Source organism: Aythya ferina (genome assembly GCF_964211825.1).
Source record: "Aythya ferina genome assembly, chromosome: 3".
NCBI classification, from domain to species: domain Eukaryota; kingdom Metazoa; phylum Chordata; class Aves; order Anseriformes; family Anatidae; genus Aythya; species Aythya ferina.
The window spans coordinates 40,211,108-40,234,398 of NC_140298.1; the positions used below are offsets into that span (position 1 = coordinate 40,211,108).

The 23,291-nt window shown below is 38.9% G+C and overlaps 1 protein-coding gene and 1 long non-coding RNA gene across 3 annotated transcripts in view; both read right to left on the reverse strand.

Moving 5' to 3' along the window:
• Positions 1-5,796: 5,796 nt before the first annotated feature.
• The window catches only part of MTA3 (metastasis associated 1 family member 3), a 175,679-nt gene continuing 158,184 nt past the window's right edge, over positions 5,797-23,291 (reverse strand). Inside the window, exon 19 of the mRNA XM_084512660.1 lies at positions 5,797-5,812. The gene's annotated coding sequence lies outside the window, so the exon portion shown is untranslated. The remainder of the gene's footprint in view (positions 5,813-23,291) is intronic.
• LOC311433489 lies at positions 8,243-21,601 on the reverse strand. 2 transcript variants are annotated; one of them, XR_014690779.1, is made up of 5 exons: positions 21,524-21,601; positions 20,093-20,249; positions 12,579-12,659; positions 10,231-10,354; positions 8,243-9,207 (listed from the first exon to the last, which is right to left on the reverse strand). It is a non-coding gene; the product is annotated as an uncharacterized lncRNA (long non-coding RNA). The 2 variants fall into 2 exon arrangements; XR_014690780.1 differs by lacking the exons at positions 8,243-9,207; positions 10,231-10,354; positions 12,579-12,659 and adding an exon at positions 19,150-19,735.

A 23,291-nucleotide genomic window follows, 5' to 3' on the forward strand; every position in this document is an offset into this window, starting at 1 on the left:
ATTCATTTCACTGCTGTTTAAAATCTGGTGTTCGAAAACTTTTTACTCCAGTGGCAGGAGTTTTGTCTGCGGTACTAAAGTTTCAATAACTGCTCACACAGAAAGACAATTTCTGGAAAGCTAACATTAATTTGTTCCTTATCTTTCTTCACATTATAGCCCATAAGTGTGGCCCTAATGAAGAAAAATACTGTACCCTCTTCTCCTCAAGTCTCATTTTGTTCCCTGTATGTCTGAAATATGTGGTTACGTATTCTTCATTTAAAGTTAAGACATCTACCATGCATTTCATTTTTTAAATACTAAGGTTTTTAGAAAGAGAAGCATATAGTCCACAAGCTGCAAAAACCTAATTATAGCTGATAAATATAAAAGCTCATGAAAAATAAATGACAGAAATGACTACACCTCAACAAAATCACAGAAACAAAACAAAACAAAACAAAACAAAACAAAACAATCCACCAGGAATATTGAACTGTAAACAGCATTAAAGTGTGAACTAAAATAGTCGTATATAATTATCATATATATAGCAGAGACAGTGTCATGCATTTTTAGGAAAAGTTGATCATTTGTCAGACCAAAGAGGGTACTGCCTTCTGAATGTGAGGCTTTTCCAAGGTTAAATGGTGTTTCCCACTCTCAGGGACTGAAAGACTTTTTTTAGACTCAGCCCCACTTCCAGTGGAAATCCAGATCATGCAAACACAGAGGCATATAAATAAGTTTACTGAAAGGGCAGTTAACTAAACAGTTGGATACCTGGAATCCTCTGATGATTATACCAATGCATTTGGTGAGCCTGTAGTGAGGTGCTTCTTGAAATCTCAGAGGAAAGGTGAAGGGCTCAGTTTGTCTCCACAAAATGGCAGCCATTCTTGTGAAATATTTATACCAAAATTTTCAACAAAACCAGTGGGAGTTAAAAAAAATCCCACCAGCTCCCAGAAAAGCTCAGCATCTTGCAGTAACCATAAATGAGCAATTCCTTATACTGTATTTCAGTGCTTTTAGATCCGAGTTAAATATAGGCATATTGGCTAGATAGAATAAGAAATGCATGTTACCTCTGCCAGTGGTATGAAGGCTGTCGGTTTGGCAGCTTACAAGAGTATAATTTTGTACATGGACTTTTATCTGGAAAGTTTCCTATTCTAGAGCAACAGTGGAAACAGTACACAGAAATACATGTAGTCACCAGCATCTCTGTACTTCCTTATCTATGTGACTCACCTCTCCAAATAGAAGACGTTATATGCCTGTGAGATCCTCAGACTTTCTGGTCTGACTTTTCAGCTAGGATGCCAAATACAATTAGTGTCAAACATACGATAGCTGTTTGTGGGACTGTGAAGGCCTGGTCAACTAATCACTGATTTTAGACAATTGCTTTCACTGAAATATTTGGTATTTTTACTTCTTTCCAGAGCAGATAAAACTACTATGAGTTTGTATAACAACCGCCAGTAAGACGGCACAATTTATAGAGTGCTTGTGTAGAAAGAGATATGAAGGTAGAAGCCCAGCTACCAGCTCCCAAACCTAGAGCTCTAATTCTCTTGTCTATGTCTGCATGAGTCACAGCTTGTCCCACTAGGGACGAGCAATTTATTTCTTTGTGTAAGGTACTATATATAATACAAATAAGGTCATGAAGATGACGGTTTATGTAGGAAACAGAGTAGAAAACACACATTTTCCATGCATTTCCATATATATTATAATTATCAGAAAGAAGATCGAGTGCCAACATTCCCCGTATCCCTCTCCACCCATTATTATCTGTCTTTACCTGCTCAGACTAAACAGGGTTAGGGGAGGCTCATCTTCAAGTGGTGAAATTCTTTTGGAAGTGGTTTGCAGAGGTAGCTTACTTCAAACTAAAATTGCATCAAAAGAAGCCTACAAACATTGAGTTGTTTATTTTCCATTTCCGTTGATTAAAGTACGACTTCATTTTTTACTCTGCCTCTTTCATACTCTTAATAAACTCATGCCCTGTGGTACTGGTGACTTTTACAAATCAGCTTCTCAACTACCCATCAATCTTTACACACAGCATTAATGTTTTATTGCTCTTGTTCTGGTCATAATGATTTTTCACTTCCTCTGCTGATTTTTTTAATCAAGAGTAATTTACAGCACTCATCACCAAGACAAGCCTTTGCCAATTCTAAATACATCATATGTGTGTCCTCTGCCACTTGGTCAAATCAGGAATTTGACTGATATGTTTTGCTGGCTTTAACTCAAGCTACATTAGGTAATAAATAAAAGGGTCTGTTAGGAAATTCCCTAACCATTTAAATTAAATTAAAATGCCACTTAAGTCACTTAACATTCTATTTTTCTGCAAAGTGTCTTTTCAGGTAATTTTAATAAGAATGTCTACATGAAACAGACTTTTAAAATAATGGATTGTATATTGCTTGACCTGCAATTTTATTGAAAAAAAAAAAAAAAATGTTTCTTAAGAAATCCAGTTGATTTGTCACTGCTTATGAAACAATCACTGCAGAAGTCATTAAGTAGATTATTAATAACTTAAATAAAAGCTGTTCAGAATCAACTTGAATCAAGACAAGCACCTACCCAGCTTTACATGCACTATCTACTCTACAAGAAGCAGTTGCAAAGCTCTCTAAGACATCACTTAGCAGATGATCATTTTTGCCATAGATTTCCCTTAGAACATTGGCATAAACCTCACTTTCAGTTCTCCACTGTGCAGTGGAGATAAGACTTTTTCCTTTATAAATATACTAAATATACTTTGTCTGCTTTTAAACTCATAAGATCCTTGGATAGTGATAGCTTTTTTACCACAGGCACTATATATTATATTTTTATTAATTCCAGTAGGTATATTAAAATTACAAAAATAATAAATCTTTGATTTTTCTCAGCCATGATTTATAGTCCTTTTATACATACTGTTTGTTTTTTTTTCCCTTACATTTCTGCAACAAAAAAAGACAGCTAGTTATATTCATCTGTGAATTTTCTATGAAATGTGCTGTATAACATTGTTATGCTTAAGCCTCCAGTCAATATTTGTTAACTTTGCTAATCTTAAGATGAAGATTTGTTTACTGGAAATTTTTGGAAGTATCTTGGAAGTTTTTCAGAGCTGAAAGCAAGAAATTATCTTGTCCCTTGGCAGAGACATTCCAAAAATGCCTTTTTCTGTCCATCTCCCTGCTGTTTAAGAAATAGGCTGATGAGATCATAGACAGTAAGTGCTTCTGCCTTTAGACCCTTTTGCCAAAAACCTTCAGTCTACAGAAAAGAGTTTCTACTGGCAATATGTAATCCTTGAATTTTGAACACGCTTGACATTTATATTATGCAATTAGGAGTAGCAGTTATGTTGCTATGCTGTTCCTCCCATATGGCACAAAAATCCAACATCAGAGACTTAAAGATCATGACATCATTATAAATTTGATAGCCCATCTCCACTGAAATGTATTTTTCCCTTCTCATTTGTGTTAGACAGCTTTCAGATATTAGTACAAGGAATATTGCCAGATGGAGCAGTGGAGAAACCAGTGCAAAGGTTTTTGGGAGGGGAAAGGGTGCAGGGGTGACTTAGCAGCTCACAAGGTGCAACATGAGGACACAGGTTAGGCATATGACTGAAACTACACTTGAAAAAGAAAACCAAAGTAATTAGCATGAAAATAAATAAATAAATAAATAAATAAAAATGGAAAGCAAAGCTGCAGCTAGGGTTGTTGGACCTACAGGTCTATATCCTGCTTCGAACAGCAGCTGAAGCCATGCTGATATCAATCACTCGCTCAAAACAAAAAAAAATACAGGCCTCGTATCATTATAAATCATCATCAGGAAACATTTGTAAGGGTCTGTAGGAAAGTACGGGGACAACCCAACAGTTTAAGACTTACAATATACCAGAGTAGATATTTCTTTTATTTCAAAAATTCTGCAAGGATTTGCTATCAGGATGGTAACACCGCTATACTCAGATGTCTAATATTGAATAGATCATCTAAACAAGCTAAACTATCACAGATGCTAGTGTCTTTTGGAAAGAAGGGTCTTCTGAGCAGTGTTTGATGTTCAGAAAGATCAGAAGATCCCCTTTCCTCTCTCATCTTCAGTACAGACATCTTGCAATCAGCTTAACATTACCTGGTCTTGCCAGCTGCTGCAGTACCATGCTCACACTTGCACTGTGAGGGCAATATCGGGTGTCTATTAAGCAAGAGCTCTGTGGGGCATAAATCCAGGGAGCAGACTTGGGAATGCAAATTAGCTTGTTCTAAAGGAACCAAGAGCCAAAGGTCTCTTATTGTTTAAAGGAGAATAAATGAACTCCATGGTCAGCTCTGCTAAAAACAGCTGTTGATAAAGTATTACACCATGCTCCCAACTCAGGCAATCTCAGCTTTTAAATTCTCCCTGCATGTGGAAAAAGCAGTTCAGGCATGACCTTGATGTACATTAAATGTATTTCTAATGAGCCCTTTTGTCTGCATAAGGGCCTATAAATAATGAAATACCAAAAAAAATCAGAAAATAGGTTGTGCACGTGTATTTGTAAAATTCATATTATTGCACTCAACAAAAAACTTTTTTTTTTTTTTTTTTTAAGTACTGAAGAAGCTCAGCTCCTTTGCAGTGGGTTTAATTGGAATTTATTTTCAGAGGACTAGAAGTTTTTTTCACATATTCAGGACTTAAAGTGGAGAAAAAAAAGTAATTTCAAAAGCTGGGAAAATGGGATTTGATTAACATCAGCTGTCCCTTTTCATAGCACACAAGGAAACACAGCAGGACTGCTTTTAAGATAAAATATTTCATCTAGCTTCCCTTAATGTTCTCAAAACACTAGTGGGAATATCATGATATTAAATGTTAGGGAAAGATATATTTTAGGGATTGCCTGTGCATAGAAAAGTTGCTTTATTCCCATTCATTAGTACCCATGCAATCATATAGCCCAATCATATTTTGGGCTAATTCAACTATGAGAAGCAAATTAAATTACATCATTGCAATTTTATTCGTATAATGTCTCATCAGGAATAACAAATTTGGAAGAGAAGAATAAAAAATAAAAAAAGTCATACCCAGGACAAACTTTTGTGCCAGAAAAAAAAATGCCTGCAGATCAAACCTTCAGTACATGGTACTTAAGAAGTCTCATCAATGGTTATTTAACTTTTCTTAGAATATAAATTGAAGTAAATGCATTTGCATGAAGATCTTGGTCCTAAAAGCCATTCCATCTTTGAGAAAGCCAACTTAAGGTCTCGCTAGTACGTGAAGATACTGTTACAGGAAGGTAATGATTTTCAGTAAGTGGTTGCATACTCCCTGTATCAGGACTGTTACAAGATCAGGCCTTAATACCTTCCTGCCTATCATCTATTAGTAGTCGTTGGCTTAAATGCTAAAGCATGTGATTTGGAGTCTGCTCGTATCCAGAGAGACCACATAAAGCAGCTAAAGATATGAATGTTTAGGGAGACCAAAGTAGTAACACTGAGGTTTCTCCTATAGCCTGCTGTGCTATAGGGGGCCAGGAAGCTCACAGACAAATCCAGGCCAGCAGAAGGCCTTGGAAAAATCAAGGTGAACTTCCAGGGATCCTCTGGGAGCTTCTGTGCAGGGAAGCAAAGATTCATGAGCTGCAGGCCTGAGACGTGCGCAATGCTCTCTGCTCAGTAGGGTATACACCCACAGAGCCAAAAGGCTCACAACATTCCTGTGTCCTAAGGTCCACTCTGCCGCCTGGCAATTCCAGATACTTGCCTGTGCTTCACTCCTGTTTCTCCCCCTAAAATAAAGAGAAAAAAATAAATAATAATAATAAAAAAAAATATATATATATATATATATATATATATATATTGCATTTTGTCTAATGGCTTCTCCGGTAGAAAGGAGCACTTAGAAAAAAATAATAACCTGTCAAGTTTCTTACACTGATTAGTGCCCAGAGTCTTACAGAGCAGGAGACTCTTGAGAAGTCTGCATTAGCCAAAGTCTAATTTAGAAAGGGGAGCTAGAAAAATCAATGGAATCATGGGTGGAATGAATAGCAGAAAAGAGAAAACACTACAACAAGCAGTCAGTGAGCCAGCAGTTAGAAAAGCACATTATACTTTCACCACAATGATCTGAGGAGGGACTCACAAAGGAAGCACTGGAATGATCACAAGGTTGTACAATCTCTCTACAAACACAGTCAGTGAGAAAGAAAACAAAATTATTTCTCTCTTGGGCACCTACAGAAAACAAAACAAGGCAAAACAGCAGGGAACAAATAAAAAGATGCAAAATTGCCCATGAAAGCCATGATGACCTCCGGCTACAAGTAGCCTCAGAGAACACCAGCTGTGTGAATTGCTTGGGCTTTTATTAAAAATTCAATTAATGTAAACAGTTGTAATAATGGAACAAAAACTAAACAGTGGTTATGTACAGTCGAGCCACAGTCCAATAATCCTGTTTCCTTTCTCAAGCCTCATACAAACAAGCACTCAGAGAGCATCCTGGACAAGACAGGCTCAGGGTGAGCCAAGTGAGACAGGATTTGGTTTCCACATCTGGAGAGCACAGGCTCCAAACCCATAGCCCAAAGATACGTTGAGTGTGCGCAAACCTCCATCCTTCACTCAAAGGTGACTGCAACCGTGATCAAACACAGCTATATGTCCCATACTGTCAAAAATTAGCTGCCGCAAGAATCCTGGGTGTTTTGTCAGCAAGCAGGTACAGATGGCTTAGACTGCAGCTAGTACAGCTGCCACAACACATGGCACAGCACTGGAAGGTGATTGGAGCAGTGCAGGACGGGATCACTTTCACCCCAGCTCGCTATCACAGCCAAACGCGTTTCAATCAAGAGGACAATTTGTCATTCGGAAACTTTTACTGGGATTAATGTGCACAAAATTAACCTTATTGATTGGTGCCATGCAGTCTCTTTGGCTGCTTCATGTGTTAACTTGGGTCACTCTTTTATGGTCAATGCCAGGAGAAAGGCAAAAGAAACATGTCAAAATTAGCTGTTTGTTGCACTTTGTAATGCTTGCTCTTCTTAACACTCCAGAATAACGCATTTCTTCACAACTATTTTAAGTCAGCGATATTGAGAGAAGAAATCAGAATTTTAGGAATAAACTGGGACACCAGTGTTCCAAAATGTCCTGAGTGCCATCTCATAGACAACTCATTTTTATTTTTATTTTTTAATATTCTACAAACACACGTGCAATACAAGATGTCTGCAATAACTGACAAAAACCCATAAGAATGCCACTTTGATTCTAGATTTTCCCCAAGATGAATTTTAAACACACATCCATGCTGAACCTACGTCTGACGTTATTGGTACTTTTCTACATCCAGGATCATGGCTTGCCAATCACACACTTTATTTGGACTGATATTATTGAAAGGTAGCTGCAAATAAATGGAATAAATTTGTATGTTTTATATATTTGAGAAATCTTATATAAGCTATCACTTTCTTGCATATGTAGAAGCTGCATCAAGAATTACCAACACGTCTATTACATAATGAGACACCAAAAGTTCAAAGAAAGTCAGAAGCTCTGCAGGTGGAACCACCCTGTTAAATTTGATAAACTCCTGCAAAATTATGCAATTTTTTATATTAGCAAACTATAACAGTTCTGAGATGTGCCATGAAAGAAATGCTGCTGTAAATTTTAGTTGTGGGTTATGCTAAGAAACCATTCAGTCTAATCTTTCCATTGCTGCTATGTCAAACATACTACTGTTACCTCAAACTTACAGAGCAATTTCCTGTTGCTGAATCTCAAGAACTCTTCAGAAATGAAATCCATAGAGTGGCACTAAGCTCCAACTACCTTTGAGGTAGCGTGGACCCTGACTGCAAACGTAACAATGAGTAACAAAGATAACGGAGAGCAAATTCCCTCCTTCAGAGGGTCCATAGGCAAGACGATCTTTAATTTATAAAGGTTCCAATGAAAGATCCTCACAAAACCATGTCATGATTCTTAATTAGTTGACTAGAGTGGAAGATACAGAATGAAATGGACCGGAGTACAGACAAAAATGTAGCTGTAGAAAAAAACAGCTGGCTGACTGTTGATGCCTAAATGCTGCTTTCCCACACGAAGATTTATTTGGAGTTCAAGAATCAAGTGGCATGGGGGTAGCGTTGCTTACACCTGGCTGATAGCAAGTGTGCTGATTGCCTTTCTCATGGGCAACTCCCTTAGAGGTCAGCGTCATGGGTCCTACCTCCCTCTGGACTCCCAGAACAGGCAGCATCACTCCCAGTGATGAAGAAGCCTAGGACATTCCATCTCTGGCTTTTCACTGCTGTTAAGCTAGCAAACTAACAGGCTGTGGGTGTTCTGAACATCCTAGACAACTGTAGAAATGTTTTATAAAGGTCAAATCACCATTTTCTTATTCTCTTCTTCAAAATAAAGGTCTTACTTCACATTGTATGACAAAAAAACATGTCTTTTTTATTCTATTTCAGGATGGTTTGTCTCAATTTGAGAACTACTGGTTTTCTGACAGCTTCGATATAATAATAAAACCCAAATTATTTACATCACAGATCAAATGAATAAGAAGTACTGTGATAAACACTTTGAAAATAAAGAAGCCTTCTCTTACTTCTCCGACAGCTCAAGAACAAGGGGGTATTCCACAAGACAATGTAACTGAAATTAATCCATAAGAACACATTATTTTATGAGGTACAGTCATGCCTCTAAAACTCAATTCTGCTAGATAGCTTCAACTACATCTATTCTTTCTATAAATCTTCAGTCCAAGCCCCTGTTCATACTTAGATTCAGCTGCTGGCAGATAAGACCATATGCAAGCAAAGGGTGTCTGCTACACAGTACAATTATTAAAAATAAATAGAATAAATAAATAAAAAAATAATAGAATAGTACAATAAATAGAATAAAGTGAAAGGCTTAGAAAGATTCCCCAGAAATATTTCAAGGAACAAAAGGAAAGAAAATAAGTTTAATTAATGATAATTTAAAATTAAATGAACAAACAAACAAAAACCCCAGATATCAAAACATTAAACATTTGGTTTCAGGTAATAGTCCAGTACATCTGATAATGGACCACAAGATGTCTTTCTTTATGAGCTGGCTTCTTCACAGTATGAGTTCCTTCCCCATGATGCAGGTGTTTACGGCACTTTAGGAACAAAGTACAGAGCTGTCACATAAGACTAATGGATATTAACATACGTCAAAAGGTGTTGGATGACTAAATGTTTTGGCAAATACGATTCCAATGATTATGTTGTACTTGTTGCTGAATTTACACAGGTCTAGACATTTGGTATTCTCACCTCCCCACCCCCAAAAAAACTGAAGCCATTTGTTGATGTTGGACCAATTCTTAACGAATGAAAGACAGCAAGAAAAAAAACAATGTTTTTCATCTAAATGCAGTTTTGCTGGATACCTAAAGCCAGTATTGCTAGGTTTAGCATTCTTTCTCTGAGCAAGTGTTTCACTAGCCACTAAGATATTTGTTTGATATTCATAAGATATTTGTTTCAACAGTTTGAAAGAGTCCATCATACTCATAGTGACTCACAATGTGCTAATAAATACACCACATCTTGAGACTTCATTGTACTTCCTCTGCAGCTCACTTCACAGACTCTTGGCTAGAAAGCAGCTGAATTTACCATCCAAATGTGGGCAGCAGACTTCGACCAATGAGAACAACGAAGCCAGAAAAAGCTCTAGAACTGCAGCAATGAGTAAAATGACAAGTGAACATTTTTGATCATTCTTGTCCCTGCACTTTGCAGTGAAATTGCTTGGAGCATCTTTTGAACTTTTAGAGGAATAGCTGGAGACCAATCACCATGTATCTCTTCAGCACATTTGCTTATTTCGTAATGCTGATGAGTCTGTCATTTCATATGGGGTACTACCTGAACAGAGAGTACCGGTCTTCCAAAGACTCTCTACAGATTTAATCTATTCATGTTGCCACTGAATAGGACAGGGCTTGGTTGTATTCATTGCTGCAATCATATTAGATAGGTTATTTAAAGTGGTTCATCTGTACTACCAGATGAATAAAATACCGACACCTTGTGCTACAAAAATAGCGGTTATGGTCTGGATTACTGCTGTGGTGATCTACCTCCTCATTGTTGACATAGGAGTTTTTCATTTTTCACTTGTCAAAATTACATACCTGACCAATAAGATACAAGCAGCAGTTGTATGGCTTCAAACTTCACCTTTTTCTTGATTTCTTTCCTGCTTCTTAGGTACTTTCTTCAGTATTTTCTGCATCATCTTTAAACTGAAGCAGTAGGCTAAAAGGAACACAGTCCAAAGAACTAAGAAGTGCTAACAGGCATTGTTCTTTGTACATTATCATATAAATCACCTGCTTCCTTCCTGCTCTTCTGTTCTTATCAGCACTACGGAAAGAATACCAAAGACTGCTGTAGCTGCCTTACTCTATGTCTCAGTTGTCCTTACATATCTAAAGAGTATGCTTGAATCAGCTGTGTTGCTTCTAAAGTCCAGAGTTCATGAAGAGATTAAAAAAAAAAAAAAAAAAAGCTGTACCTGTTTAGACAGATGAAAATGAGGGTTCTGCAAAAAAAATGTAGAATAAAGACAGCAGACTCTCAAAGCATTAATGCTGTGATGGTAGAACTACTTCAGAATTGTGCTTGCATCCCCCTGTGACTCCTGATATTTATTCACTAAATGAAAAGGTTGCTTTTGGCTTTTACAGCCAAAGGAGGTGGCTAGACAATGAAACACAGAGGTAAGCAACAAGCCTGATACACAGCCTCAGTCTGAGCACTGTTGTTTACACAAGGTCGAGCTGACTGCAACGGGACTTGAGCATTGGGGTCATTGCTGAGTATCAGGCAGTATGTAAAAAGTATGCATACAGAAAGCACACGGTGTGAATTGGATAGCATAGGGCATCGTGGCCCTGCACTTAGAAAGAAAGAGTGTGAGGAAATCCTTGGCTAGCATTTATAGTCTTTTTCCATCAGGTAAAACTTTGGGCAAGCCAACAGACCTGAGTGAACTTGGCTTCACTCAATTTTGTATGTATTCAGCTAAAGCTTTGTTTGATTTTCTGAGGCATTAAGGTTTTATCTGATCTGAGTTGCTCAGAGTAGGAGCCTAGTCAGACAAAAACTCCACTTTGTAGGCAAACGAGAGAGCAGAAGCACATCAGAGGGTGATGCAGACCTGTCTCCTTAAACTGCTCCTCTTTAGCTACCAGTTACAGAGGAAATGTAGTATGATGCAGATCTCGATAAAGACCTTAGCTAAATTGCTGATAGCAGGTAGGATGAATCAGGGTGTAAATGTTATTACCTCTGAAATTAATGATGATCAAGGAGTTGAGGCTTTTTTTTTTTTTTTTTTAGGCAGTGGAAATACATGGTTTTAAAATGTATATGGCAAATAACGTGTCTGGCAAATAAAAATGTCCCAATAAAAATGTCCCAATCTCAGATGGGCCTAAGCTTTCATTTAACAGGAGTGGAAAAGTCTTTTTAGAATAGCTAGGCACTCTAAATATTAAAAATCTGGCCCGTGTGCCACCATAGGAACTGGAAATCTATCCAATTGTCTCTGCCCCAAAAACTTTTCAATCTCTTTTATACAAATCCAGACACAGACAATGAATCCTGTCTCTCATGGTGCAATTGGGAGTTTTGTCATTATTTTCAATAAGGTCAAAATTTCATTTATGAAATGGAAGTATGCAATGAGAACCAAAGTATCAGAAACAGGTTTTCAGAGGCACTTTCAATAATGCAGTTTACATGCTTGACACACAAAATGAAAGGCTGGTCCAGGCACAGGACATACATCAAAAGAAGCACTGAGGTATGAAGCAGAAGACACAACCATAAAGTGAAAGCAGAGGGGAACAGATGGAGCATTAGCAGAAAAAAAAAAGAGAATCAGGGCTTTGAAGTCATGGGATCACTCCAGACTGACACTCAACTAATGAGATGGCTTCTCATAGTGTGAATTTTGCCTGGGTTATCAGAAAAAAAAATAAAATCAATTTTCTGTGACTTGATTACCACAATCTAGAATCAAGCCAAATTTCTTAATCCAAATTTGCTTCTCTGAGTATCCAGTACAGAACGAACAATGCATGAACCACACAGCGAAGAGCAGGCTGTGCGAAGTCAGGTCCTAGTCCCTTGTTTCCATTACTACCTAATCTCTAGAAAACAGCTAGACTGCAATAGCACTTTCTTTTAGGATGCACGTATCAAGTTATGAATTACAACCTTTAAGTCATGCGGAAAATAACCCAGGAATATGTTTTTGTTAGTGTAACCAGCTGATCCAGCTATGGTTTCACAGTATTTTCCTAAAGCAACAGCTCAGTTCTGTTACCATTGATTAACCTTGTGTTAACTCAGTGTTAACACAAGACTTCTTTTTTTTTGTTTGTTTACTTTTCAGGGCATGCTTGTTACTTTCAAAGAGAGATGAGGTTACTTAGAATTCACATACATTTCCTTCAAAGATCACAACATTTACATTTTTGTAAGGGCTGAACTCTTCTTGCCTCTGCAAACACTGGAAATGGCACTCCATCTCCTCCTTCGGTGAGGGTTGACACTGCAAAGTCAATGGAGCAACGTTGAATTACATCAGTTACAAAGCTTGCTAGAGTTCAAAGTTAATTTAAAATTTCTAAACTATCACAGAGCAGACTATAGTTAAGTGGCTGAAAGCATTAAGACAAAACAAAACACCTTCAGTAGGAGGAATACAGTTAACCTCACCTGCTTCTCTGCTTATTCCAGAGCTAAGAGAACTTAGTGGCTAGTGGTAAGAGGAACTTGACCCTTTTAGGTATTCTTTAAAATGGCCATGGTAAAGAAGGAATTCTTTGAGGAAAATAATTTAACTCCACTTCCAACCCTCCCCACCTCCCACCACCTGTATGTCCCTCTAATGTGCATTTCTACCTTAACAGTTTGTTGTTAAATTAGTTCCTTGATAGGCTGCTGGGTGGGAAGTGGTAACAGATCAGCAGTAATTCTTATTACAGAGGCTCACTGTGAATATATTTAGAATTACCATCCAGATTCAATTTTCATTTAAAAATTCCAGAAGGAAAGGCAATGCCATATTGCTACAAAACACTGAGCTGATCTTCTTCCAACTGAATGAAATCTACCTTATGCTGATACCATGAGGATAAAGTCAGGCCCATTGCTTTAAAGGGAGAAACTGCTTAAAAACCCTGATAAAAACATGTTGGGTTTTTATGGTTAATTTAAATCCCTGCACATGGCCAGAGCCACAGCTGAGTTCCATAAGCCTTTCATTTGTGTGTGGAATTAGCTCCTTCCTTGTGGGCTAAAGTGATTCCTCCGTAATATTTAATTACATCTCATGATATTTTTGTAGCCAGACAACTGAGCAGAAATGGAGAACTTGTTGAGCAGAGACAACCAAGCGCTGCTTGCATTCACTGATACCTTGTATGCTATGCAGCAGCACAAAGTTAAGCAAAGAGCAACTGATGGTACGGAATCCACTGATATGTATTTCAAGGAGTATTTTAAACTGACAAGGGTTCCTCCAGTATGCTCCTCTTATATTTTTGGCTTTCAGCTGGTACAGAGTAAGATGCAGTGGGCATTGCTCCAAAAACTTTGGTAACCAGTGATTGGGTTTATTGCAATTCTTGTATGCAGTGGGAGTTCTCCGCCAAACACCTGTCCAAACATGTTTTCCTCACTGAATGGGTTATTATTCTTAAGTATGCTGTAGTTGGGTACAACTCGCTAAACCTATTTGGCATGAAGTGGTTTTCCTGTGCCTACAGACTATTACCATACATTCTGATTCACACTGTCAAAACAGTCAATGACAGGTGCATCAGTCATACTTCAGGATATTCCTATATTTCCTGAATTTTTTCCCTGCAAAGGAGCAGAACAGCTACATTCACTGGTCCTGGTCAAGAAACAAAGAAATTTGCATATGTGTTTTTTAAGGCATTTATTATGCTAAAACAATAATGGAAAATATTTCTGTTTAGTTAGCAGCCTTTTTCTTTTTGAAGTATCTTGCACTTGCTTTGACGTAATGTGAAGTAAACGAGACTCTAGCCAGAGAGAATACTTATCAGTAACACAACACTCAGAGTTTTGAATTAATTATAAGCTTTTCACTTATCTGAAAAAGGAAGAAAGATTTCTGGGATGCAAGTTCAACTACTATTAAAATAACATCTTCACAAGCAATCTGCTTCCACAATCAGGGGGTGCAGATTGGTGCTTGCATTGCATGCAAAAGTAGTTTTCAGCTGATCCATATCTGCTCATCTGTCACCAGCCTAGCCCACTGCCATGTTTCACAGCAGCCAAAAGCTGTGCTGGGAGCTGCTGACCCACAGAGTGATGCAGACCAGTGTCACAGGGGAAAGAGAACACCAGGCAGTGTGATGCTGCTAAGCTCAACTGATTAAGCAGACCAAGCAGGCATTGGGTTTGGCTGCAAAAGCGTTACGCTCACATAGTCACAAACTGAGCCTCGACCCGGGTACCGTGGCAGTGAGTCAGCACAGTATGATCTGAAGAAAGCAGGACACCCAACAGCTGTGCACCGAGAAGCAGCAGTTTTACCTGCTATTTTCTTCTTCTATGCAGCGCTGGATGTCTGCACAGCAGTGCTTTCCTTGATCTCAAACACTGGAGGGGTTTCTAGCTAGGTGCTGGCACAGGCTGCCAACTAAATCGGTACCAGCAATATCACTATACATCTTTCCAGACCACGCCAAGGCTCAGTACGCTCAGCTCTTGCTTGCGTTGTCCTGTCCACAATAAGTCATACTCAGTATCTCAGCTCAAGATCAAGGCATGGCCAGGATACTCCTGCAACCACCTGCCGGGGTCCTTTTTCCTCTTTATTTTCCCTCTAACAGCCTCTCTTACTTTTTGAGGAATCATTCAGAGAAGGAAACCAGAAAACATAAAGAAGTGCCTGTAGCATGCTCTGCACAGAGCACCATTCCCATTGTCTAGATACACCTTAAACATCCAGACTTTACTCAGAGTGCCTGTGCACATGGTCAGGTAGCAAATCATAGAATCATAGAATATCCTGAGTTGGAAGGGACCCTTGAGGATCATCAAGTCCAACTCTTGACACCGCACAGGTCTACCCAAAAGTTCAGACCACGTGCCTAAGTTCACAGTCCAATCTCTTCTTAAATTCAGACAGGCTCGGTGCAGTGACCACTTCCCTGGGGAGCCTGTTCCAGTGTGCAACCACCCTCTCTGTGAAGAACCCCCTCCTGACGTCCAGCCTAAATTTCCCCTGCCTCAGCTTAACCCCGTTCCCGCGGGTCCTGTCACTAGTGTTAATGGAGAAAAGGTCTCCTGCCTCTCGACACCCCCTTACGAGGAAGTTGTAGACTGTGATGAGGTCTCCCCTCAGCCTCCTCTTCTCCAGGCTGAACAGGCCCAGTGACCTCAGCCGTTCCTCGTACGTCTTCCCCTCAAGGCCTTTCACCATCTTCGTAGCCCTCCTCTGGACACTTTCCAACAGTTTCATGTCCTTTTTATACTGTGGTGCCCAGAACTGCACACAGTACTCGAGGTGAGGCCGCACCAGCGCAGAGTAGAGCGGGACAATCACCTCCCTTCACCCACTAGCGATGCCGTGCTTGATGCACCCCAGGACACGATTGGCCCTCCTGGCTGCCAGGGCACATTGCTGGCTCATATTCAACTTGCTGTCTACCACGACCCCCAGATCCCTCTCTTCTAGGCTGCTCTCCAGCGTCTCATTGCCCAGTCTGTACGTGCAGCCAGGGTTTCCCCGTCCCAGGTGCAGGACCCGGCACTTGCTCTTATTGAACTTCATGCGGTTGGTGATCGCCCAGCTCTCCAACCTGTCCAGATCCCTCTGTAAGGCCTTTACGCCCTCATTTGAGTCCACAACTCCTCCAAGTTTGGTGTCATCAGCAAACTTGCTCAAAATACCTTCTATTCCTATATCCAGATCGTTTATAAAAATATTGAAAAGTACCGGCCCTAAAATGGAGCCTTGAGGGACCCCACTGGTGACCGCCCGCCAGCCTGACACAGCCCCATTTACCATAACCCTTTGGGCCCTGCCCGTTAGCCAATTGCTCACCCATCGTATGATGTTTTTATTTAGCTGTATGGTGGACATTTTGTCCAGTAGGATCCTATGGGAAACCGTGTCAAAAGCCTTGCTGAAGTCCAAAAAAATCACATCAGCTGGTTTCCCTTGGTCCACCATACGGGTGATCTTATCATAAAAGGAAATCAGGTTAGTTAGGCAGGACCTACCCTTCACAAACCCATGCTGGCTGGGACCAATGACTGCTTTGTCCCCCAGGTACGCCTCAATAAGTCCGAGAACCAACTTCTCCATGATTTTACCAGGCACTGACGTGAGACTGACAGGCCTGTAATTGCTAGGGTCTTCTTTCTGACCCTTCTTGAAAATTGGCACAACATTTGCCAGCTTCCAGTCTACCGGGACCTCTCCAAATTCCCAGGATCGTTGAAAAATAATTGAAAGAGGTTCCGCTATGACATCCGCCAGCTCTTTCAGCACCCGGGGATGAATCCCATCCGGACCCATGGACTTGTAGGGATCCAGGTGGAGTAGCAAATCCCGCACACGTTCAGGGTCAGTTGGGAGTTTGTCATCCCCACCGTCCCGGCCCTCCAGCTCAGGGCACCCTGGGTCCCGAAGCCCATCATCGGCATTGAAGACAGAGGCAAAGAAGGCGTTAAGCGTCTCTGCTTTGCCTATGTCATCGTCTGTGAGGAGACCTTCCCTATCAAGGAGCGGCCCTATGTATTCTTTAGTTATCCTTTTTCCATTTACATATCTAAAAAAACCCTTTTTATTTTCTCTCACAGACACAGCCAGCTTCAACTCTAGCTGTGCTTTGGCCACACGAACTTTCTCCCTACAAACACGAACAGCATCCCTGTATTCTTTCCATGACGCCTGGCCCTCCTTCCAGTAGCGAAACACTCTCTGTTTCCGCCTAATCTCCATTAGAATGTTCCTGGTCAGCCACGCCAGCCTCCTGCCCCGCCTGCCTGACTTGCGATATTTAGGAATTGCCTGATCTTGTGCTTCTAGGAGGCATCGCTTAAAGAGTGACCAGCACTGGTGGACATCGAGGCCTTCAAGAGCAGTTTCCCAGGGGACCTTGCTGACTAGTTCCCTGAGCAGCCTGAAGTCCGCTTTCCCCATATCTAGGGATGAGGTTTTGGTGGCACTTTTCCTTCTGTCACCATAAATTTTGAACTCAACCACTTCATGGTCGCTATGACCGAGGCGGCCACCAATCACCACATCTCCCACCAGACCCTCTCTGTTTTCTAGCAACAGGTCTAGGAGGGCACCTTTCCTAGTTGGCTCCGTTAGCACCTGCACCAAGAAGTTATCATCTAGGTGCTTCATGAACCTCCTGGACTTGCTCGTCCAGGAGGTTCATGAAGCACCAGGATCAATAAATGATCCATCTATTCCAAAAGGAAGTCCCCACAGAAATCCAGCTATGCAATGCCCTGACAGAACTTCTCCAATTTGGCCTTACTTTGATTAGGGACTGGACCCGATACCCTTCCCAGTCTACAAGGTCCTTTTCAAACTCTGGTTTTCTATGATCTTCTGGCAGGATTTCCTTTCAGCACAGGCTCTGTTTGCTGTTGACATTTTTCAATAAAAAAACCCTGAGGCAATTTGCATGTACCAAGATGAGAGACAAATCCTCATTTACAACAGCTACCAGGAGAGCTTTTGCTCTGTTCAACATCTCTCTCAGAGTACACGGTAGCAGCCAGCTTTTGGGGAATATATTTTCAGGGCATCTAATCATTGTAATAATTGATGTCTTATACAAGAAAAGTGTTAGTTCCTGCCACTGGACCAACAACCTTTTTTCCCTTCAGAGCTGCGTTCAGGCATTGTAATATGTTGATTCAATGCTGTAACATATTGAAGTAAAGCTGTGTTGACGTAAGAGAAAAACAATCCATTGATCATCCTGACACATGACAAACAATGGTTGTTCTCATCTCAAAAACAATGGCTGTTGCATGTGTTACTAAATCGTGCTATTGCTATCCTATGGACAGCATTTATTGCTCAACTTCTTAGTTTTTCTTTGTCTTTTCCACTGCCACATATCTCCAGCTTTCCCCTTCCAGGTGCCATTTCCTTCACAAGGGAATAATGGCTGAGCCAGATGAGCTACCTACAGTGTATAGCTCACCCTTCTGTTATTATCTATAGCTTACACAATGCCAAATACTAGCCAGGATATAAACAGCACAACCTGAACTGACTACCAAATCAGAATTGGGAATCCCATTGGAATAAGAAACAAGTATCAGCAAGTATCAGATCAGCAACTGTAGATTGCCTTTCAGCTGCCTCTGCGTGCCTTCCTCATCAACTATAGATGAAACATGGCACTGATTGAAGTACTTCTTAACAGCTTTCCCTTCTTGCAAATGATCCACAAGCAGATTATTTATTTTTTTTTTTAGTAATTAGCAATTTGTTGCTTTTCTGCAACTATTCAAAACACAAATTAAAAAACAAACAAACAAACAAAAACATATATTCCTAGAAGTCAGACCATAGTTCCTGAGGAATATTGGCCATATCATTTGAGTTTACACTTATTACAGCTATGTGACTGCCATATAACTTAATTTGCATGTATTATTCAGTAAAACCCAAATATTTTCCATGGTACATTCATGGTACATTCCATGGTACATTTCCAGTGGCCTGAACTACAGCTCTTCCCACCTCTTGTTATCGTGTTGCCTTCCCATATGGAAGAAAGCACCAAGACAAAGTTCAGTGTACACATCTGAATCTGGACATCATATTCACAACTCCAATTTAGATTGTCTTATCCTTTCTTTTGGCATTAAATATAATTTTCAAGTCAGTTCCCTACAACAACCACACGGTAGTCACCATTTCAAAAATAAATATTTGCCAAGAGTTGCCAGTGCAACAGTTTGAGTAGCATTAACATCATCAAACAGATTCAACTGGCTTCTAATTAGAAATGTGACTTAATGTTTTTAACAGCCTTTTTTGTTTCCTTTTTAAAACATCCATATGTTTGACATTTTGTTCATAAGAATATTCACAGAAATGAATTCTGTGTCCACGGCTGAGATACAGAAGGATTTTTTTTTTTCCTACACTTGTAAGACCTTTTTAAAGGTTTATTTGTATAGCTGAAGAACTAAAGCAGTGAAGTACATTTATAACACATCTCACACTGTATTCATGATTATTAATCATGAATACTAAGTACCTGATTAAAAAGGCTGGTAGAAAAAGAATGTATTTTTTCCCAGGAAAATGCTAACAGAAATGAAAAACAATGAAAGAGAGCTATCAGCACTTCTATATGGAACTATTTCTGTTCTTCACAACCACTCCCACTCCTCAAAAAGAAACAGCAAAAATTATTAGAGAAGAAGAAAAAATATTTCAGATCAGAAATATTGCCAACTGGGAGATCCAGTGGAGTTGTAGTTCTAACATTTCATATTATTAGTCTCATTCACAGATTTTTTCTTCTAGGTTGCACTACATTTTCAATGGTGCAACATACTCTTCCTCATTATGACAAAAGCCAGGTATATCATGGAAGTCTGTGGACAGAGCACATCAGGAGCAATTTAACAGAGCTGCTGACCCCAATCTTATAATAACCTAAGAAAAAAACAACCATGATTTCCAGAAGGTACTGTAACAGAATATTTGAATGAAATACCTTATTATCAGCCAAATACTGGCATTGTAAACCATTTGAAGGAAAATAATCCACCCAAGTAAAATACCTCTGAAAATATTTGTCAAAGAAAATCCACTTTTTCTACAAAATAACTGTATTGACAAAAAAAAAAAAAAAAAAAAAAAAAAAAAAGTACAATCAGCCTGACTATTTAGAGGAAATAGATGTAAATAAAAATAGCTATATTGCTTGGAGAAACTATTTACCTCTTTACCTTTGCATTTAAGGTGTGACAGTATTTCTATTTCTGTTGGAAAGGCTCAGTTTTTCACAGCAGTATGTTGCTCCAGAAGTTCAGTGGTGGAGAAAGAAACAAAACCCACAGCTCACTCTGACACTGTGCATGTAGAATGAATGACATGCAGACCAACCTTTAAAGTAAATATTATTTAGAAGCTTTTGAAACATGGAAGCAAGATAAACATAAGCAAGGAACTCTATTAAATATAATAATTTCTTATTTAATATATTTTTTTCTCTCTTACACCCACATACAATTTCATTGATTTCTGTGAGATTAATTGCATGCACCTGCGTTGGAAGAACATTTAACAGACAACCTTTGAACAAACAAAATGGGGGCCTGAACTGCAGTTTTCGATCCAAAGGCAATTATGTCTCTGCTTGCCATCTACCAATATTGTTATTGCTTCTTTTGAATGTTTACTGTATTGAAATGCATTTGAACATTGTTCTTGCTAGTTCTGAAATAGTTTGTATAATGGATTACCCAATTATTAATTCAAAGCTTTGTCATAAATCAGACACAGAAAATAGTGCATTTTCTAATTATGCATTTTGCAGTGGCTTAGTAAAAAGAAAAGAAAAAAAAAAAAAAAAACAAACTAGAAAAAGGATTTTCATTGCTTTCTTCATCTTATTTATCCACTTCTTTTCTCTTAACTATACTTTCAATAGTCAATCCAAAAGTACATGAGAAATCAATCCCAGAAGAAACCAAACAGCAGAGTGTGAATTCTTATATCCTGATTACCACAATGAGTATACTTTCAATGCCCACATTTCTAGAGTCCAGGGACTAGAATAAAAACATATTTTTTTTAAAAAGGGGACAGAAAGATGTGAGAATAATCTCACACACAATCTCAAGATTCAGAGAGCTGAATGCATTTTGAAAAAAAAAAAATATATATATATATATTTTTACTGAGTCTGAAGATTTAGTGTTTTTTTACAAGTATGAGTCCATTCTGACTTTTTTTTTTTTTTCTTAATCAGTTTGAGCTCTTTATTATGTAAAAGAAGTTATCTATTTAATATGGTACAGGGTGGGTGTCTAATACAGTAAGCAGCCCAGGTCTAGCGGAGTTACACACGTGAAAAGCTACTTTTTCCACTCCAGACAAATGAATAAAATCATCTGCATTACAGACATTTTACTGAAGCAACAGCCCCTTCATGACTAGTTTGTAATGGACTTTGAAGATCAATCTGTCTCAGGCCAGGACCTGAGGCAGGCATAAAACACTACCCCTACTTCCATTAGCAGCCCATAGGACTTCACTGCCCAAACGCCTCAAGTGACTGAAAGTGCTTCAGATTTTGTAAAGCTTTTTCCTAAAGTAGCAGGACAAGGCAAAAAGCACTACTAGTATTACTTAAAAAAAAAAAAAAAAAATAGTACCTCTGTAGCATACTGAGAGAATATTCATCACTAGAACTCTGGAGATTTTAGCACAGCACTCGTGTGTGCTATAAAAAGGACATCAAGGCCCAGGTGCCCACCTGAGGCACACCCACCCATTGGCCTCCATGACAGCTCACCTGGAGGGCGGCCATTTCAGGGCTCTCAGCTCACAGAGCTGTTCCCAGCTGGAAGCCATGGGGGTGGTGGGAAGTCACATTTCTCGCTGCCTTCCCTCTCCATTTTGATGCACAAACATGCCCCGTGCTGTCTGCCATGCAGCATGGTGGCCTGCATCCAGGTAATCAGCTCTGAATGCTCCAGGGTGCCTCATCAAATGAGGAGTCCAGTTACCTGTCACTCTCACTGGGCCTGTGTTCCTTACAGCAACCAAATGCTTTAAAATTTTCCATCATTGATATTTTTAGATTATGTAACTGCAGCTATCATCTGGTTAAATTTAAATTTATTTCGGGATACAGCTTTGATCAAAGAATATAAATAGATTGCATAGGAACCTGCCAATACAGCATATACCTGTGAAAACCATCAGCCTTTCAGAAGGAAAAAAAAAAAAAAAAAAAAAAAGCAATAAATATTGCAAAGCTTTGAGGAAAAATAAGCTTTGTAAGCTTTGAGGAAAATAAGGCATTTGATACTTTATTCAACTTTTAATTAAAAGTGACTTTTAATAGTTTCCAAATAAAATTAGAAGATGTCATAGGATAATTCAGATTTGAAGACACCTCAGAAGCTCATCTAATCCAGCCTACTGCTTAGAGCTGGGTCAACAGTATTTGTCAGCATAAAAAATTATATCTTGCTTGGGGAGATCTTGGGCAATATGTGATGTCAACAAGATATTAAACTGAGGATTTGAATTATTGTTTGTCGTTTTAATAAATATTGAAATAATAGCTTTATTTTAGCTAGCTCATGTCTTTAAAATAACATTTTCATGCAATAAGATCAGAGAAAGCTTCCAAAAATATGCAAAATGTTAGGTACATAGCTTGCATGTGCAACTAGGATGAGCCATTCTTTGCCTGCCAAAAAACCTCTGTTGAACAAAGCTGTCTTTAAATAAGGCTCCTATAATTTAGTGCAGAGATAATGCCATGTTATTCAATAATAAATGGTCTCGCTCATATTGTCAACAAACACAGCAAAGACAAGACATTCATTTTTTAAAGGGGGAAATATTCCTACTGTGACAGAACCATTACCACGCCTTTACTGTCATTATGTGAAATAATTGATTTGGACACAATATGAATATGTGTTATGGGGAGAAGAGCTCTCCAGCACAGAAAGAAACACTCTTTGCTTTAGAGTGACTGCATTTATTCATGCTTCCGCCTTTCTGGTAGAAGACAGTTCTGTCTTTGAAATAGAAAGGTTCATTGGTACTTGCCAACAGCAAACGTGATCAGTTTTGCTTCAAAAAATTTACTTCTGAAGTATTTCTTGAGAATTTACTTTCAGAGATTTAAACTGTTTTTTTTTTTTTTTTTTTTTTTTTTTTTTTAAATGTTTAGCCATTTTAAGGTAGCAAATAATAAAGGAAATGAGTTTATTACAATAATACAAATATATTCACACAGTATAATTCATTAAAAAATCAATTGAATATGTAGATTTTTCTTTTGCACGTAATAGTACCATGGGTCACAAAATGCTAAAATAGCTATTTTTCTAGAAACCTTTGTCCAAGGACCTTGCAGTCAACCAACTTAATGATATTCCTTGCATATCTAAAGTTATGGAT